We start from the raw sequence: 20,830 nt of genomic DNA on the forward strand, positions 1-20,830 counted from the left end.
TCAGGAAGTGCACTGCTCCAATCCGATCTTCATGGAAGTGCACTGCTCCAAATCAATCTCACAAAGTGCATTGCTCCAATTAAACCTTCAGGAAGTGCACTGTTCCAATGCAATCTTAAGGAGGTGCACTGCTCCAACCCAATCTTCAGGAAGCACACTGCTCCAAAGCAATCTCGGGAAGTGCACTGCTCCAATCCAATCTTCAGGAAGTGCACTGCTCCAAAGCAATCTCAGGAAGTGCACTTCTCCAATCCAATCTTCAGGAAGTGCACTGCCCCAATCCAACATTCAGGAAGTGCACTACTACAATCCAATCTTCAGGAAGTGCACTGCCTCAATCCAGTCTTCTGGTCGTGCACTGCTCCAATTCAATCTCCAGGAAGTGCTCTACTCCAAAGAAAGCAATCTCAGGAAGTGCATTGGTCCAAAGCAATCTCCGGAAGTGCACTACTCCAAAGCAATCTCAGGAAGTGCACTGCTCCAATCCAATCTTCAGGAAGTCCACTGCTCAAATCCATTCTCAGGAAGTGATCTGCTACAATCCAATTTTAAGAAAGTGCAACTGCGCCAATCCAATCTCCAGGAAGTTCCCTGCTCAAATCCAACCTTCAGGAAGTGCACTGCTACAAAGCAATCTCAGGAGGTGCTCTGCTACAATCGAATCTTCAGGAAGCATATTGCTCCAATCCAAACTTCAGGAAGTGCACTGCTCAAAAGCAATCTCTGGAAGTGCTCTGCTACAATCGAATCTTCAGGAAGTGCACTGCTCTAATCCAATTTTAAGGAAGTGCACTGATCCAAAGCAATCTCAGGAAGTGCACTGCTCCAATACAATCTTCACGAAGCGCACTGCACCAAACCAATCTCGGGAAGTGCACTGCTCCAATCCAATCTTCAGGAAGTGCACTGCTCCAAAGCAATCTCGGTAAGTGCAATGCTCCAATCCAATCTTCAGGCATTGCACTGCTCTAATCCAGTCTTCAGGAAGTGCATTGCTCCAATCCAATCTTAAGGAGGTGCATTGCTCCAAAGCAATGTCAGGAAGTGCATTGCTCCAATTCAATCTTAAGAAAGCGCGTTACTCCAAAGCAATCTCAGGAAGTGCACTGCTCCAATTCAATCTTCAGGAATTGCACTGCTCCAAAGCGACTCAGGAAGTGCACTGCTATAATCCAATCTTCTGGAAATGCACTGCCCAAATCCAATTTTCAGGAAGGCCGCTGCTCCAATCCAATCTCCAGAAAGTATGCTGCTCCAAAGCAATTCCAGGAGGTGCACTGCTCCAATCCAATCTTCAGGAAGCGCACTTCTCCAACGCAATCTCAGGACGTTCACTGCTCCAATCCAGTCTTAAGGAAACGCACTGCTCCAAAGCAATCTCAGGAAGTGCAATGCTCCAATCCAATATTCAGGAAGCGCACTTCTCCAAAGCAATCTCAGGAATTGCACTATTCCAATCCAGTCTTAAGGAAGCACACGGCTCCAATCCAACCTTTAGGAAGTGCTCTGCTACAATCCGATCTTCAGGAAATGCACTGCTCCAATCCAATCTTAAGGAAGCACACTGCTCCAAAGCAATCTCAGGAAGTGCACTGCTACAATCCAATCTTCCGGAAGCGCACTTCTCCAAAGCAATCTCAGGAAGTGCACTGCTCCAATCCAATCTTCAGGAAGTGCACTTCTCTAAAGCAATCTCAGGACGTTCACTGCTACAATCCAATCTTAAGGAAGCGCACTGCTCCAAAGCAATCTCAGGAAGTGCACTGCTCCAATCCAATATTCAGGAAGCGCACTTCTCCAAAGCAATCTCAGGAATTGCACTACTCCAATCCAGTCTTAAGGAAGCACACTGCTCCAATCCAACCTTTAGGAAGTGCTCTGCTACAATCCGATCTTCAGGAGGTGCACTGCTCCAATCCAATTTTAAGGAAGCACACTGCTCCAAAGCAATGCCAGGAAGTGCCCTGCTCCAATTCAATCTTAAGGAATCACACTGTTCCAAAGCAATCACGGGAAGTGCACTGCTCGAATCCAATCACCAGAAAGTGTTTTCCTCTAATCCAATCTTCAGAAAGCGCAATGCTCCAATGAAATCTTCAGGAAGTGCACTGCTCCAAAGCAATCTCAGGAAGTGCACTGCTCCAATTCAATCTTCAGGAAGTGCAATGCTCCAAAGTAATCTCAGGAGGTGCACTGCTACAATCCAATCTTCAGGAAGTGCACTGCCCCAATCCAACCTTCAGGAAGTGCACTGCTACAATCCAATCTTCAGGAAGTGCACTGCCTCAATCCAGTCTTCAGGATGTGCACTACTCCAATTCAATCTCCAGGAAGTGCTCTACTCCAAAGCAATCTCAGGAAGTGCATTGGTCCAAAGCAATCTCCGGAAGTGCACTACTCCAAAGTAATCTAAGGAAGTGCACTGCTCCAATCCAATCTTCAAGAAGTGCACTGCTCTGATTCAAACTTCAGGAGTGAACTGCTCCAAAGCAATCTCAGGAAGTGCACTGATCCAATCCAATTTCAGGAAGTGCACTGCTCCAATCCAGTCTTCAGGAAGTGCACTGCTCCAAAGCAATCGAGTGCACTGCTCCAGAGCAATCTCAGGAAATACACTGCCCCAATTAATTCTTCAGAAGGTGCATGCTCCAATTCATTCTTTAGGAAGTGCACTGCTGCAAAGTAATATCAGGAAGTGTAGTGCTCAAAAGCAATCTCATGACGTGCACTGCTCCAAAGCAATCTCACAAAGTGCATTGCTCCAAAGCAATTACACAAAGTGCATTGCTCCAAAGCAATTACACAAAGTGCATTACACCAATCAAACCTTAAGGAAGTGCTGTGTTCCAATCCAATCTTCAGGAAGTGCATGGCTCCAATCCAAGCTTCAGGAAGTGCACTGCTCCAATCCGATCTTCATGGAAGTGCACTGCTCCAAATCAATCTCACAAAGTGCATTGCTCCAATTAAACCTTCAGGAAGTGCACTGTTCCAATGCAATCTTAAGGAGGTGCACTGCTCCAACCCAGTCTTCAGGAAGCACACTGCTCCAAACCAATCTCGGGAAGTGCACTGCTCCAATCCAATCTTCAGGAAGTGCACTGCTCCAAAGCAATCTCGGTAAGTGCAATGCTCCAATCCAATCTTCAGGCATTGCACTGCTCTAATCCAATCTTCAGGAAGTGTATTGCTCCAATCCAATCTTAAGGAGGTGCATTGCTCCAAAGCAATGTCAGGAAGTGCATTGCTCCAATTCAATCTTAAGAAAGCGCATTACTATAAAGCAATCACAGGAAGTGCACTGCTCCAATTCAATCTTCAGGAAGTGCACTGCTCCAAAGCGACTCAGGAAGTGCACTGCTATAATCCAATCTTCTGGAAATGCACTGCCCAAATCCAATTTTCAGGAAGGCCGCTGCTCCAATCCAATCTCCAGAAAGTACGCTGCTCCAAAGCAATTCCAGGAGGTGCACTGCTCCAATCCAATCTTCAGGAAGCGCACTTCTCAAAAGCAATTCCAGGAAGTGCACTGCTCCAATCCAATCTTCAGGAAGCGCATTTCTCCAACGCAATCTCAGGACGTTCACTGCTCCAATCCAGTCTTAAGGAAACGCACTGCTCCAAAGCAATCTCAGGAAATGCACTGCTCCAATCCAATATTCAGGAAGCGCACTTCTCCAAAGCAATCTCAGGAATTGCACTATTCCAATCCAGTCTTAAGGAAGCACACGGCTCCAATCCAACCTTTAGGAAGTGCTCTGCTACAATCCGATCTTCAGGAAATGCACTGCTCCAATCCAATCTTAAGGAAGCACACTGCTCCAAAGCAATCTCAGGAAGTGCACTGCTACAATCCAATCTTCCGGAAGCGCACTTCTCCAAAGCAATCTCAGGAAGTGCACTGCTACAATCCAATCTTCAGGAAGTGCACTTCTCTAAAGCAATCTCAGGACGTTCACTGCTCCAATCCAATCTTAAGGAAGCACACTGCTCCAAAGCAATCTCAGGAAGTGCACTGCTCCAATCCAATATTCAGGAAGCGCACTTCTCCAAAGCAATCTCAGGAATTGCACTACTCCAATCCAGTCTTAAGGAAGCACACTGCTCCAATCCAACCTTTAGGAAGTGCTCTGCTACAATCCGATCTTCAGGAGGTGCACTGCTCGAATCCAATCTTAAGGAAGCACACTGCTCCAAAGCAATGCCAGGAAGTGCACTGCTCCAATTCAATCTTAAGGAATCACACTGTTCCAAAGCAATCACGAGAAGTGCACTGCTCGAATCCAATCTCCAGAAAGTGTTTTACTCTAATCCAATCTTCAGAAAGCGCAATGCTAAAATGCAATCTTCAGGAAGTGCACTGCTCCAAAGCAATCCCAGGAAGTGCACTGCTCCAATTCAATCTTCAGGAAGTGCAATGCTCCAAAGTAATCTCAGGAGGTGCACTGCTACAATCCAATCTTCAGGAAGTGCACTGCCCCAATCCAACCTTCAGGAAGTGCACTGCTACAATCCAATCTTCAGAAAGTGCACTGCCTCAATCCAGTCTTCAGGATGTGCACTACTCCAATTCAATCTCCAGGAAGTGCTCTACTCCAAAGCAATCTCAGGAAGTGCATTGGTCCAAAGCAATCTCCGGAAGTGCACTACTCCAAAGTAATCTAAGGAAGTGCACTGCTCCAATCCAATCTTCAAGAAGTGCACTGCTCCGATTCAAACTTCAGGAGTGCACTGCTCCAAAGCAATCTCAGGAAGTGCACTGATCCAATCCAATTTCAGGAAGTGCACTGCTCCAATCCAGTCTTCAGGAAGTGCACTGCTCCAAAGCAATCGAGTGCACTGCTCCAGAGCAATCTCAGGAAATACACTGCTCCAATCCATTCTTCAGAAGGTGCATGCTCCAATTCATTCTTTAGGAAGTGCACTGCTGCAAAGTAATATCAGGAAATGTAGTGCTCAAAAGCAATCTCATGACGTGCACTGCTCCAAAGCAATCTCACAAAGTGCATTGCTCCAAAGCAATTACACAAAGTGCATTGCTCCAAAGCAATTACACAAAGTGCATTACACCAATCAAACCTTAAGGAAGTGCTGTGTTCCAATCCAATCTTCAGGAAGTGCATGGCTCCAATCCAAGCTTCAGGAAGTGCACTGCTCCAATCCGATCTTCATGGAAGTGCACTGCTCCAAATCAATCTCACAAAGTGCATTGCTCCAATTAAACCTTCAGGAAGTGCACTGTTCCAATGCAATCTTAAGGAGGTGCACTGCTCCAACCCAATCTTCAGGAAGCACACTGCTCCAAAGCAATCTCGGGAAGTGCACTGCTCCAATCCAATCTTCAGGAAGTGCACTGCTCCAAAGCAATCTCAGGAAGTGCACTTCTCCAATCCAATCTTCAGGAAGTGCACTGCCCCAATCCAACATTCAGGAAGTGCACTACTACAATCCAATCTTCAGGAAGTGCACTGCCTCAATCCAGTCTTCTGGTCGTGCACTGCTCCAATTCAATCTCCAGGAAGTGCTCTACTCCAAAGAAAGCAATCTCAGGAAGTGCATTGGTCCAAAGCAATCTCCGGAAGTGCACTACTCCAAAGCAATCTCAGGAAGTGCACTGCTCCAATCCAATCTTCAGGAAGTCCACTGCTCAAATCCATTCTCAGGAAGTGATCTGCTACAATCCAATTTTAAGAAAGTGCAACTGCGCCAATCCAATCTCCAGGAAGTTCCCTGCTCAAATCCAACCTTCAGGAAGTGCACTGCTACAAAGCAATCTCAGGAGGTGCTCTGCTACAATCGAATCTTCAGGAAGCATATTGCTCCAATCCAAACTTCAGGAAGTGCACTGCTCAAAAGCAATCTCTGGAAGTGCTCTGCTACAATCGAATCTTCAGGAAGTGCACTGCTCTAATCCAATTTTAAGGAAGTGCACTGATCCAAAGCAATCTCAGGAAGTGCACTGCTCCAATACAATCTTCACGAAGCGCACTGCACCAAACCAATCTCGGGAAGTGCACTGCTCCAATCCAATCTTCAGGAAGTGCACTGCTCCAAAGCAATCTCGGTAAGTGCAATGCTCCAATCCAATCTTCAGGCATTGCACTGCTCTAATCCAGTCTTCAGGAAGTGCATTGCTCCAATCCAATCTTAAGGAGGTGCATTGCTCCAAAGCAATGTCAGGAAGTGCATTGCTCCAATTCAATCTTAAGAAAGCGCGTTACTCCAAAGCAATCTCAGGAAGTGCACTGCTCCAATTCAATCTTCAGGAATTGCACTGCTCCAAAGCGACTCAGGAAGTGCACTGCTATAATCCAATCTTCTGGAAATGCACTGCCCAAATCCAATTTTCAGGAAGGCCGCTGCTCCAATCCAATCTCCAGAAAGTATGCTGCTCCAAAGCAATTCCAGGAGGTGCACTGCTCCAATCCAATCTTCAGGTAGCGCACTTCTCCAACGCAATCTCAGGACGTTCACTGCTCCAATCCAGTCTTAAGGAAACGCACTGCTCCAAAGCAATCTCAGGAAGTGCAATGCTCCAATCCAATATTCAGGAAGCGCACTTCTCCAAAGCAATCTCAGGAATTGCACTATTCCAATCCAGTCTTAAGGAAGCACACGGCTCCAATCCAACCTTTAGGAAGTGCTCTGCTACAATCCGATCTTCAGGAAATGCACTGCTCCAATCCAATCTTAAGGAAGCACACTGCTCCAAAGCAATCTCAGGAAGTGCACTGCTACAATCCAATCTTCCGGAAGCGCACTTCTCCAAAGCAATCTCAGGAAGTGCACTGCTCCAATCCAATCTTCAGGAAGTGCACTTCTCTAAAGCAATCTCAGGACGTTCACTGCTACAATCCAATCTTAAGGAAGCGCACTGCTCCAAAGCAATCTCAGGAAGTGCACTGCTCCAATCCAATATTCAGGAAGCGCACTTCTCCAAAGCAATCTCAGGAATTGCACTACTCCAATCCAGTCTTAAGGAAGCACACTGCTCCAATCCAACCTTTAGGAAGTGCTCTGCTACAATCCGATCTTCAGGAGGTGCACTGCTCCAATCCAATTTTAAGGAAGCACACTGCTCCAAAGCAATGCCAGGAAGTGCCCTGCTCCAATTCAATCTTAAGGAATCACACTGTTCCAAAGCAATCACGGGAAGTGCACTGCTCGAATCCAATCACCAGAAAGTGTTTTCCTCTAATCCAATCTTCAGAAAGCGCAATGCTCCAATGAAATCTTCAGGAAGTGCACTGCTCCAAAGCAATCTCAGGAAGTGCACTGCTCCAATTCAATCTTCAGGAAGTGCAATGCTCCAAAGTAATCTCAGGAGGTGCACTGCTACAATCCAATCTTCAGGAAGTGCACTGCCCCAATCCAACCTTCAGGAAGTGCACTGCTACAATCCAATCTTCAGGAAGTGCACTGCCTCAATCCAGTCTTCAGGATGTGCACTACTCCAATTCAATCTCCAGGAAGTGCTCTACTCCAAAGCAATCTCAGGAAGTGCATTGGTCCAAAGCAATCTCCGGAAGTGCACTACTCCAAAGTAATCTAAGGAAGTGCACTGCTCCAATCCAATCTTCAAGAAGTGCACTGCTCTGATTCAAACTTCAGGAGTGAACTGCTCCAAAGCAATCTCAGGAAGTGCACTGATCCAATCCAATTTCAGGAAGTGCACTGCTCCAATCCAGTCTTCAGGAAGTGCACTGCTCCAAAGCAATCGAGTGCACTGCTCCAGAGCAATCTCAGGAAATACACTGCCCCAATTAATTCTTCAGAAGGTGCATGCTCCAATTCATTCTTTGGGAAGTGCACTGCTGCAAAGTAATATCAGGAAGTGTAGTGCTCAAAAGCAATCTCATGACGTGCACTGCTCCAAAGCAATGTCACAAAGTGCATTGCTCCAAAGCAATTACACAAAGTGCATTGCTCCAAAGCAATTACACAAAGTGCATTACACCAATCAAACCTTAAGGAAGTGCTGTGTTCCAATCCAATCTTCAGGAAGTGCATGGCTCCAATCCAAGCTTCAGGAAGTGCACTGCTCCAATCCGATCTTCATGGAAGTGCACTGCTCCAAATCAATCTCACAAAGTGCATTGCTCCAATTAAACCTTCACGAAGTGCACTGTTCCAATGCAATCTTAAGGAGGTGCACTGCTCCAACCCAGTCTTCAGGAAGCACACTGCTCCAAAGCAATCTCGGGAAGTGCACTGCTCCAATCCAATCTTCAGGAAGTGCACTGCTCCAAAGCAATCGCAGGAAGAGCAATGCTCCAAAGCAATCTCAGGAAGTGCTCTGCTTCAATCCGATCTTCGGGAAGTACACTGCTCCAATCCAATCTTCAGGAAGTGCACTGCTCCAAAGCAATCTCAGGAAGTGCAATGCTCCAATCCAATCTTCAGGAAGCGTGTTACTCCATAGCAATCTCTCTCAGGAAGTGCACTGCTCCAGAGCAATCTCAGGAAATGCACTGCACCAATCCAACATTCAGGAAGTGCACTGCTCCAAAACAATCTCAGGAAATGCACTGCACCAATCCAACATTAAGGAAGTGCACCGCTCCAAACCATTCTCAACAAGTGCACTGGTCCAAAGCAATCTCCGGAAGTGCACTGCTCCAATCCAATCTTCAGGAAGCGCATTGCTCCAACGCAATCTCATGAAGTGCATGGCTCCAGTCCAATCTTCAGGAAGTGCACTGCTCCAAATCAATCTCAGGAAGTGCACTGCTCCAATCCAATCTTCAGAAAGCGCAATGCTCCAAAGCAATCTCAGAAAGTGCTCTGCTACAATCCAATCTTCAGAAAGTGCACCACTCCAATCCAATCTTAACGAATGGCACTGCTCCATCCAATCTTAAGGCAGTGCAATGCTCCAAAGCAATGCCAGGAAGTGCACTGCTCCAATTCAATCTTAATGTATCGCACTGCTCCAAAGCAATCTCAGGAAGTGCAGTGCTCAAATACAATCTCCAGGAAGTGTACTGCTCTAATCCAATCATCAGGAAGTGCGCTGCTCCAATCCAATCTTAATGAAGCTCACTGCTACAATCCAATCTTCAGGAAGTGCACTGCTCCAAAGCAATCTCAGGAAGTGCTCTACTACAATCCAATCTTCAGGAAGTGCACTGCTCCAAAGCAATTTTGGGAGGTGCTCTGCTACAATCCAATCTTCTGAAAGTGCACTGCTCCAATGCAATCTCAGGAAGAGGACTGCTCAAATCCAATCTCCAGGAAGTGTACTGCTCCAATCCAATCTTCAGGAAGTGCACTGCTCCAATCCAATCTTAATGAAGCTCACTGCTACAAACCAATCTTCAGGAAGTGCACTGCTACAATCCAATCTTAAAGAGGTGCACTGCACCAATCCAACGTTCAAAAAGTACACTGCTCCAAAGCAATCTCGTGAAGTGCTATACTACAATCCAATCTTCAGGCAGTGCACTGCTCCAATCCAACCTTCAGGAAGCGCACTGCTCCAAAGCAATCTTGGGAGGTGCTCTGCTACAATCCAATCTTCAGGAAGTGCACTGCTCCAAAGCAATCTCAGGAAGTGCACTGCTCCAATCCAATCTTCAGGAAGCACACTGCTCCAAAGCAATCTCAGGAAGTGCACTGCTCCAATCCAATATTCAGGAAGTACATTGCTCCAAAGCAATCTCAGGAAGTGCACTGCTACAATCCAATCTTCAGTAAGTGCACTGCTCCAATCCAATATTAAGGAGGTTCACTGCACGAATCCAACCTTCAGGAAGTGCAATGCTACAAAGGAATCGCAGGAAGTGCTCTACTCCAAAGCAATCTCAGGAAGTGCACTGGTCCAAAGCAATCTCCAGAAGTGCACTACTCCAAAGCAATCTTCAGGAAGTGCACTGCTCCAATCCAATCTTCAGAAAGCGCAATGCTCCAAAGCAATCTCAGGAAGTGCTCTACTCCAAAGCAATCTCAGGAAGTGCATTGGTCCAAAGCAATCTCTGGGAGTGCACTACTCCAAAGGAATCTCAGGAAGTGCACTGCTCCAATCCAATTTTCAGGAAGTGCACTGCTCAAATCCAATCTCAGGAAGTGATCTGCTACAATCCAATCTTAAAAAGTGCAACTGTGCCAATCCAATCTCCAGGAAGCGCACTGCTCCAGAGCAATCTCAGGAAGTGCTCTGCTACAATCGAATCTTTAGGAAGCATATTGCTCCAATCCAAACTTCAGGAAGTGCACTGCTCCAAAGCAATCTCAGGAAGTGCTCTGCTACAATCGAATCTTCAGGAAGTGCACTGCTCCAATTCAATCTTCAGGAAGTGCACTGCTCCATAGCGACTCAGGAAGTGCACTGCTATAATCCAATCTTCTGGAAATGCACTGCCCAAATCCAATTTTCAGGAAGGCCGCTGCTCCAATCCAATCTCCAGAAAGTATGCTGCTCCAAAGCAATTCCAGGAGGTGCACTGCTCCAATCCAATCTTCAGGAAGCGCACTTCTCCAACGCAATCTCAGGACGTTCACTGCTCCAATCCAGTCTTAAGGAAACGCACTGCTCCAAAGCAATCTCAGGAAGTGCAATGCTCCAATCCAATATTCAGGAAGCGCACTTCTCCAAAGCAATCTCAGGAATTGCACTATTCCAATCCAGTCTTAAGGAAGCACACGGCTCCAATCCAACCTTTAGGAAGTGCTCTGCTACAATCCGATCTTCAGGAAATGCACTGCTCCAATCCAATCTTAAGGAAGCACACTGCTCCAAAGCAATCTCAGGAAGTGCACTGCTACAATCCAATCTTTTGGAAGTGCACTGCCCCAATCCAATTTTCAGGAAGGCCACTGCTCCAATCCAATCCCCAGAAATCACACTGCTCCAAAACAATTCCAGGAACTGCACTGCTCCAATCCAATCTTCAGGAAGCGCACTTCTCCAAAGCAATCTCAGGACGTTCACTGCTCCAATCCAATCTTAAGGAAGCGCACTGCTCCATAGCAATCTCAGGAATTGCACTACTTCAATCAAGTCTTAAGGAAGCACACTGCTCCAATCCAACCTTTAGGAAGTGCTCTGCTACAAACCGATCTTCAGGAAGTGCACTGCTCCAATCCAATCTTAAGGAAGCACCCTTCTCCAAAGCAATCTCAGGAAGTGCACTGCTACAATCCAATCTTCCGGAAGCGCACTTCTCCAAAGCAATCTCAGGAAGTGCACTGCTACAATTTTCAGGAAGTGCACTTCTCCAAAGCAATCTCAGGACGTTCACTGCTCCAATCCAATCTTAAGGAAGCGCACTGCTCCAAAGCAATCTCAGGAAGTGCACTGCTCAAATCCAATATTCAGGAAGCGCACTTCTCCAAAGCAATCTCAGGAATTGCACTGCTCCAATCCAATCTTAAGGAAGCACACTGCTCCAAAGCAATGCCAGGAAGTGCACTGCTCCCATTCAGTCTTAAGGAATCGCACTGTTCCAAAGCAATCACGGGAAGTGCACTGCCCAAATCCAATCTCCAGGAAGTGTTCTGCTCTAAACCAATCTTCAGAAAGCGCAATGCTCCAATGCAATCTTCAGGAAGTGCACTGCTCCAAAGCAATCTCAGGAAGTGCACTTCTCCAATCCAATCTTCAGGAAGTGCACTGCCCCAATCCAACATTCAGGAAGTGCACTGCTACAATCCAATCTTCAGGAAGTGCACTGCCTCAATCCAGTCTTCAGGACGTGCACTGCTCCAATTCAATCTCCAGGAAGTGCTCTACTCCAAAGCAATCTCAGGAAGTGCATTGGTCCAAAGCAATCTCCGGAAGTGCACTACTCCAAAGCAATCTCAGGAAGTGCACTGCTCCAATCCAATCTTCAGGAAGTCCACTGCTCAAATCCATTCTCAGGAAGTGATCTGCTACAATCCAATTTTAAGAAAGTGCAACTGCGCCAATCCAATCTCCAGGAAGTTCCCTGCTCAAATCCAACCTTCAGGAAGTGCACTGCTACAAAGCAAATTCAGGAGGTGCTCTGCTACAATCGAATCTTCAGGAAGCATATTGCTCCAATCCAAACTTCCGGAAGTGCACTGCTCAAAAGCAATCTCTGGAAGTGCTCTGCTACAATCGAATCTTCAGGAAGTGCACTGCTCTAATCCAATCTTAAGGAAGTGCACTGATCCAAAGCAATCTCAGGAAGTGCACTGCTCCAATCCAATCTTCACGAAGCGCACTGCACCAAACCAATCTCAGGAAGTGCACTGCTCCAATCCAATCTTCAGGAAGTGCACTGCTCCAAAGCAATCTCGGTAAGTGCAATGCTCCAATCCAATCTTCAGGCATTGCACTGCTCTAATCCAATCTTCAGGAAGTGTATTGCTCCAATCCAATCTTAAGGAGGTGCATTGCTCCAAAGCAATGTCAGGAAGTGCATTGCTCCAATTCAATCTTAAGAAAGCGCATTACTATAAAGCAATCACAGGAAGTGCACTGCTCCAATTCAATCTTCAGGAAGTGCACTGCTCCAAAGCGACTCAGGAAGTGCACTGCTATAATCCAATCTTCTGGAAATGCACTGCCCAAATCCAATTTTCAGGAAGGCCGCTGCTCCAATCCAATCTCCAGAAAGTACGCTGCTCCAAAGCAATTCCAGGAGGTGCACTGCTCCAATCCAATCTTCAGGAAGCGCACTTCTCAAAAGCAATTCCAGGAAGTGCACTGCTCCAATCCAATCTTCAGGAAGCGCATTTCTCCAACGCAATCTCAGGACGTTCACTGCTCCAATCCAGTCTTAAGGAAACGCACTGCTCCAAAGCAATCTCAGGAAATGCACTGCTCCAATCCAATATTCAGGAAGCGCACTTCTCCAAAGCAATCTCAGGAATTGCACTATTCCAATCCAGTCTTAAGGAAGCACACGGCTCCAATCCAACCTTTAGGAAGTGCTCTGCTACAATCCGATCTTCAGGAAATGCACTGCTCCAATCCAATCTTAAGGAAGCACACTGCTCCAAAGCAATCTCAGGAAGTGCACTGCTACAATCCAATCTTCCGGAAGCGCACTTCTCCAAAGCAATCTCAGGAAGTGCACTGCTACAATCCAATCTTCAGGAAGTGCACTTCTCTAAAGCAATCTCAGGACGTTCACTGCTCCAATCCAATCTTAAGGAAGCACACTGCTCCAAAGCAATCTCAGGAAGTGCACTGCTCCAATCCAATATTCAGGAAGCGCACTTCTCCAAAGCAATCTCAGGAATTGCACTACTCCAATCCAGTCTTAAGGAAGCACACTGCTCCAATCCAACCTTTAGGAAGTGCTCTGCTACAATCCGATCTTCAGGAGGTGCACTGCTCGAATCCAATCTTAAGGAAGCACACTGCTCCAAAGCAATGCCAGGAAGTGCACTGCTCCAATTCAATCTTAAGGAATCACACTGTTCCAAAGCAATCACGAGAAGTGCACTGCTCGAATCCAATCTCCAGAAAGTGTTTTACTCTAATCCAATCTTCAGAAAGCGCAATGCTAAAATGCAATCTTCAGGAAGTGCACTGCTCCAAAGCAATCCCAGGAAGTGCACTGCTCCAATTCAATCTTCAGGAAGTGCAATGCTCCAAAGTAATCTCAGGAGGTGCACTGCTACAATCCAATCTTCAGGAAGTGCACTGCCCCAATCCAACCTTCAGGAAGTGCACTGCTACAATCCAATCTTCAGGAAGTGCACTGCCTCAATCCAGTCTTCAGGATGTGCACTACTCCAATTCAATCTCCAGGAAGTGCTCTACTCCAAAGCAATCTCAGGAAGTGCATTGGTCCAAAGCAATCTCCGGAAGTGCACTACTCCAAAGAAATCTAAGGAAGTGCACTGCTCCAATCCAATCTTCAAGAAGTGCACTGCTCCGATTCAAACTTCAGGAGTGCACTGCTCCAAAGCAATCTCAGGAAGTGCACTGATCCAATCCAATTTCAGGAAGTGCACTGCTCCAATCCAGTCTTCAGGAAGTGCACTGCTCCAATTCAATCTCCAGGAAGTGCTCTACTCCAAAGCAATCTCAGGAAGTGCATTGGTCCAAAGCAATCTCCGGAAGTGCACTACTCCAAAGTAATCTAAGGAAGTGCACTGCTCCAATCCAATCTTCAAGAAGTGCACTGCTCCGATTCAAACTTCAGGAGTGCACTGCTCCAAAGCAATCTCAGGAAGTGCACTGATCCAATCCAATTTCAGGAAGTGCACTGCTCCAATCCAGTCTTCAGGAAGTGCACTGCTCCAAAGCAATCGAGTGCACTGCTCCAGAGCAATCTCAGGAAATACACTGCTCCAATCCATTCTTCAGAAGGTGCATGCTCCAATTCATTCTTTAGGAAGTGCACTGCTGCAAAGTAATATCAGGAAATGTAGTGCTCAAAAGCAATCTCATGACGTGCACTGCTCCAAAGCAATCTCACAAAGTGCATTGCTCCAAAGCAATTACACAAAGTGCATTGCTCCAAAGCAATTACACAAAGTGCATTACACCAATCAAACCTTAAGGAAGTGCTGTGTTCCAATCCAATCTTCAGGAAGTGCATGGCTCCAATCCAAGCTTCAGGAAGTGCACTGCTCCAATCCGATCTTCATGGAAGTGCACTGCTCCAAATCAATCTCACAAAGTGCATTGCTCCAATTAAACCTTCAGGAAGTGCACTGTTCCAATGCAATCTTAAGGAGGTGCACTGCTCCAACCCAATCTTCAGGAAGCACACTGCTCCAAAGCAATCTCGGGAAGTGCACTGCTCCAATCCAATCTTCAGGAAGTGCACTGCTCCAAAGCAATCTCAGGAAGTGCACTTCTCCAATCCAATCTTCAGGAAGTGCACTGCCCCAATCCAACATTCAGGAAGTGCACTACTACAATCCAATCTTCAGGAAGTGCACTGCCTCAATCCAGTCTTCTGGTCGTGCACTGCTCCAATTCAATCTCCAGGAAGTGCTCTACTCCAAAGAAAGCAATCTCAGGAAGTGCATTGGTCCAAAGCAATCTCCGGAAGTGCACTACTCCAAAGCAATCTCAGGAAGTGCACTGCTCCAATCCAATCTTCAGGAAGTCCACTGCTCAAATCCATTCTCAGGAAGTGATCTGCTACAATCCAATTTTAAGAAAGTGCAACTGCGCCAATCCAATCTCCAGGAAGTTCCCTGCTCAAATCCAACCTTCAGGAAGTGCACTGCTACAAAGCAATCTCAGGAGGTGCTCTGCTACAATCGAATCTTCAGGAAGCATATTGCTCCAATCCAAACTTCAGGAAGTGCACTGCTCAAAAGCAATCTCTGGAAGTGCTCTGCTACAATCGAATCTTCAGGAAGTGCACTGCTCTAATCCAATTTTAAGGAAGTGCACTGATCCAAAGCAATCTCAGGAAGTGCACTGCTCCAATACAATCTTCACGAAGCGCACTGCACCAAACCAATCTCGGGAAGTGCACTGCTCCAATCCAATCTTCAGGAAGTGCACTGCTCCAAAGCAATCTCGGTAAGTGCAATGCTCCAATCCAATCTTCAGGCATTGCACTGCTCTAATCCAGTCTTCAGGAAGTGCATTGCTCCAATCCAATCTTAAGGAGGTGCATTGCTCCAAAGCAATGTCAGGAAGTGCATTGCTCCAATTCAATCTTAAGAAAGCGCGTTACTCCAAAGCAATCTCAGGAAGTGCACTGCTCCAATTCAATCTTCAGGAATTGCACTGCTCCAAAGCGACTCAGGAAGTGCACTGCTATAATCCAATCTTCTGGAAATGCACTGCCCAAATCCAATTTTCAGGAAGGCCGCTGCTCCAATCCAATCTCCAGAAAGTATGCTGCTCCAAAGCAATTCCAGGAGGTGCACTGCTCCAATCCAATCTTCAGGAAGCGCACTTCTCCAACGCAATCTCAGGACGTTCACTGCTCCAATCCAGTCTTAAGGAAACGCACTGCTCCAAAGCAATCTCAGGAAGTGCAATGCTCCAATCCAATATTCAGGAAGCGCACTTCTCCAAAGCAATCTCAGGAATTGCACTATTCCAATCCAGTCTTAAGGAAGCACACGGCTCCAATCCAACCTTTAGGAAGTGCTCTGCTACAATCCGATCTTCAGGAAATGCACTGCTCCAATCCAATCTTAAGGAAGCACACTGCTCCAAAGCAATCTCAGGAAGTGCACTGCTACAATCCAATCTTCCGGAAGCGCACTTCTCCAAAGCAATCTCAGGAAGTGCACTGCTCCAATCCAATCTTCAGGAAGTGCACTTCTCTAAAGCAATCTCAGGACGTTCACTGCTACAATCCAATCTTAAGGAAGCGCACTGCTCCAAAGCAATCTCAGGAAGTGCACTGCTCCAATCCAATATTCAGGAAGCGCACTTCTCCAAAGCAATCTCAGGAATTGCACTACTCCAATCCAGTCTTAAGGAAGCACACTGCTCCAATCCAACCTTTAGGAAGTGCTCTGCTACAATCCGATCTTCAGGAGGTGCACTGCTCCAATCCAATTTTAAGGAAGCACACTGCTCCAAAGCAATGCCAGGAAGTGCCCTGCTCCAATTCAATCTTAAGGAATCACACTGTTCCAAAGCAATCACGGGAAGTGCACTGCTCGAATCCAATCACCAGAAAGTGTTTTCCTCTAATCCAATCTTCAGAAAGCGCAATGCTCCAATGAAATCTTCAGGAAGTGCACTGCTCCAAAGCAATCTCAGGAAGTGCACTGCTCCAATTCAATCTTCAGGAAGTGCAATGCTCCAAAGTAATCTCAGGAGGTGCACTGCTACAATCCAATCTTCAGGAAGTGCACTGCCCCAATCCAACCTTCAGGAAGTGCACTGCTACAATCCAATCTTCAGGAAGTGCACTGCCTCAATCCAGTCTTCAGGATGTGCACTACTCCAATTCAATCTCCAGGAAGTGCTCTACTCCAAAGCAATCTCAGGAAGTGCATTGGTCCAAAGCAATCTCCGGAAGTGCACTACTCCAAAGTAATCTAAGGAAGTGCACTGCTCCAATCCAATCTTCAAGAAGTGCACTGCTCTGATTCAAACTTCAGGAGTGAACTGCTCCAAAGCAATCTCAGGAAGTGCACTGATCCAATCCAATTTCAGGAAGTGCACTGCTCCAATCCAGTCTTCAGGAAGTGCACTGCTCCAAAGCAATCGAGTGCACTGCTCCAGAGCAATCTCAGGAAATACACTGCCCCAATTAATTCTTCAGAAGGTGCATGCTCCAATTCATTCTTTAGGAAGTGCACTGCTGCAAAGTAATATCAGGAAGTGTAGTGCTCAAAAGCAATCTCATGACGTGCACTGCTCCAAAGCAATCTCACAAAGTGCATTGCTCCAAAGCAATTACACAAAGTGCATTGCTCCAAAGCAATTACACAAAGTGCATTACACCAATCAAACCTTAAGGAAGTGCTGTGTTCCAATCCAATCTTCAGGAAGTGCATGGCTCCAATCCAAGCTTCAGGAAGTGCACTGCTCCAATCCGATCTTCATGGAAGTGCACTGCTCCAAATCAATCTCACAAAGTGCATTGCTCCAATTAAACCTTCAGGAAGTGCACTGTTCCAATGCAATCTTAAGGAGGTGCACTGCTCCAACCCAGTCTTCAGGAAGCACACTGCTCCAAACCAATCTCGGGAAGTGCACTGCTCCAATCCAATCTTCAGGAAGTGCACTGCTCCAAAGCAATCTCGGTAAGTGCAATGCTCCAATCCAATCTTCAGGCATTGCACTGCTCTAATCCAATCTTCAGGAAGTGTATTGCTCCAATCCAATCTTAAGGAGGTGCATTGCTCCAAAGCAATGTCAGGAAGTGCATTGCTCCAATTCAATCTTAAGAAAGCGCATTACTATAAAGCAATCACAGGAAGTGCACTGCTCCAATTCAATCTTCAGGAAGTGCACTGCTCCAAAGCGACTCAGGAAGTGCACTGCTATAATCCAATCTTCTGGAAATGCACTGCCCAAATCCAATTTTCAGGAAGGCCGCTGCTCCAATCCAATCTCCAGAAAGTACGCTGCTCCAAAGCAATTCCAGGAGGTGCACTGCTCCAATCCAATCTTCAGGAAGCGCACTTCTCAAAAGCAATTCCAGGAAGTGCACTGCTCCAATCCAATCTTCAGGAAGCGCATTTCTCCAACGCAATCTCAGGACGTTCACTGCTCCAATCCAGTCTTAAGGAAACGCACTGCTCCAAAGCAATCTCAGGAAATGCACTGCTCCAATCCAATATTCAGGAAGCGCACTTCTCCAAAGCAATCTCAGGAATTGCACTATTCCAATCCAGTCTTAAGGAAGCACACGGCTCCAATCCAACCTTTAGGAAGTGCTCTGCTACAATCCGATCTTCAGGAAATGCACTGCTCCAATCCAATCTTAAGGAAGCACACTGCTCCAAAGCAATCTCAGGAAGTGCACTGCTACAATCCAATCTTCCGGAAGCGCACTTCTCCAAAGCAATCTCAGGAAGTGCACTGCTACAATCCAATCTTCAGGAAGTGCACTTCTCTAAAGCAATCTCAGGACGTTCACTGCTCCAATCCAATCTTAAGGAAGCACACTGCTCCAAAGCAATCTCAGGAAGTGCACTGCTCCAATCCAATATTCAGGAAGCGCACTTCTCCAAAGCAATCTCAGGAATTGCACTACTCCAATCCAGTCTTAAGGAAGCACACTGCTCCAATCCAACCTTTAGGAAGTGCTCTGCTACAATCCGATCTTCAGGAGGTGCACTGCTCGAATCCAATCTTAAGGAAGCACACTGCTCCAAAGCAATGCCAGGAAGTGCACTGCTCCAATTCAATCTTAAGGAATCACACTGTTCCAAAGCAATCACGAGAAGTGCACTGCTCGAATCCAATCTCCAGAAAGTGTTTTACTCTAATCCAATCTTCAGAAAGCGCAATGCTAAAATGCAATCTTCAGGAAGTGCACTGCTCCAAAGCAATCCCAGGAAGTGCACTGCTCCAATTCAATCTTCAGGAAGTGCAATGCTCCAAAGTAATCTCAGGAGGTGCACTGCTACAATCCAATCTTCAGGAAGTGCACTGCCCCAATCCAACCTTCAGGAAGTGCACTGCTACAATCCAATCTTCAGGAAGTGCACTGCCTCAATCCAGTCTTCAGGATGTGCACTACTCCAATTCAATCTCCAGGAAGTGCTCTACTCCAAAGCAATCTCAGGAAGTGCATTGGTCCAAAGCAATCTCCGGAAGTGCACTACTCCAAAGTAATCTAAGGAAGTGCACTGCTCCAATCCAATCTTCAAGAAGTGCACTGCTCCGATTCAAACTTCAGGAGTGCACTGCTCCAAAGCAATCTCAGGAAGTGCACTGATCCAATCCAATTTCAGGAAGTGCACTGCTCCAATCCAGTCTTCAGGAAGTGCACTGCTCCAAAGCAATCGAGTGCACTGCTCCAGAGCAATCTCAGGAAATACACTGCTCCAATCCATTCTTCAGAAGGTGCATGCTCCAATTCATTCTTTAGGAAGTGCACTGCTGCAAAGTAATATCAGGAAATGTAGTGCTCAAAAGCAATCTCATGACGTGCACTGCTCCAAAGCAATCTCACAAAGTGCATTGCTCCAAAGCAATTACACAAAGTGCATTGCTCCAAAGCAATTACACAAAGTGCATTACACCAATCAAACCTTAAGGAAGTGCTGTGTTCCAATCCAATCTTCAGGAAGTGCATGGCTCCAATCCAAGCTTCAGGAAGTGCACTGCTCCAATCCGATCTTCATGGAAGTGCACTGCTCCAAATCAATCTCACAAAGTGCATTGCTCCAATTAAACCTTCAGGAAGTGCACTGTTCCAATGCAATCTTAAGGAGGTGCACTGCTCCAACCCAATCTTCAGGAAGCACACTGCTCCAAAGCAATCTCGGGAAGTGCACTGCTCCAATCCAATCTTCAGGAAGTGCACTGCTCCAAAGCAATCTCAGGAAGTGCACTTCTCCAATCCAATCTTCAGGAAGTGCACTGCCCCAATCCAACATTCAGGAAGTGCACTACTACAATCCAATCTTCAGGAAGTGCACTGCCTCAATCCAGTCTTCTGGTCGTGCACTGCTCCAATTCAATCTCCAGGAAGTGCTCTACTCCAAAGAAAGCAATCTCAGGAAGTGCATTGGTCCAAAGCAATCTCCGGAAGTGCACTACTCCAAAGCAATCTCAGGAAGTGCACTGCTCCAATCCAATCTTCAGGAAGTCCACTGCTCAAATCCATTCTCAGGAAGTGATCTGCTACAATCCAATTTTAAGAAAGTGCAACTGCGCCAATCCAATCTCCAGGAAGTTCCCTGCTCAAATCCAACCTTCAGGAAGTGCACTGCTACAAAGCAATCTCAGGAGGTGCTCTGCTACAATCGAATCTTCAGGAAGCATATTGCTCCAATCCAAACTTCAGGAAGTGCACTGCTCAAAAGCAATCTCTGGAAGTGCTCTGCTACAATCGAATCTTCAGGAAGTGCACTGCTCTAATCCAATTTTAAGGAAGTGCACTGATCCAAAGCAATCTCAGGAAGTGCACTGCTCCAATACAATCTTCACGAAGCGCACTGCACCAAACCAATCTCGGGAAGTGCACTGCTCCAATCCAATCTTCAGGAAGTGCACTGCTCCAAAGCAATCTCGGTAAGTGCAATGCTCCAATCCAATCTTCAGGCATTGCACTGCTCTAATCCAGTCTTCAGGAAGTGCATTGCTCCAATCCAATCTTAAGGAGGTGCATTGCTCCAAAGCAATGTCAGGAAGTGCATTGCTCCAATTCAATCTTAAGAAAGCGCGTTACTCCAAAGCAATCTCAGGAAGTGCACTGCTCCAATTCAATCTTCAGGAATTGCACTGCTCCAAAGCGACTCAGGA

The sequence above is a fragment of the Ambystoma mexicanum genome, chromosome 9 (genome assembly GCF_040938575.1).
Source record: "Ambystoma mexicanum isolate Mex_15411 chromosome 9, UKY_AmexF1_1, whole genome shotgun sequence".
Lineage (NCBI taxonomy): Eukaryota > Metazoa > Chordata > Amphibia > Caudata > Ambystomatidae > Ambystoma > Ambystoma mexicanum.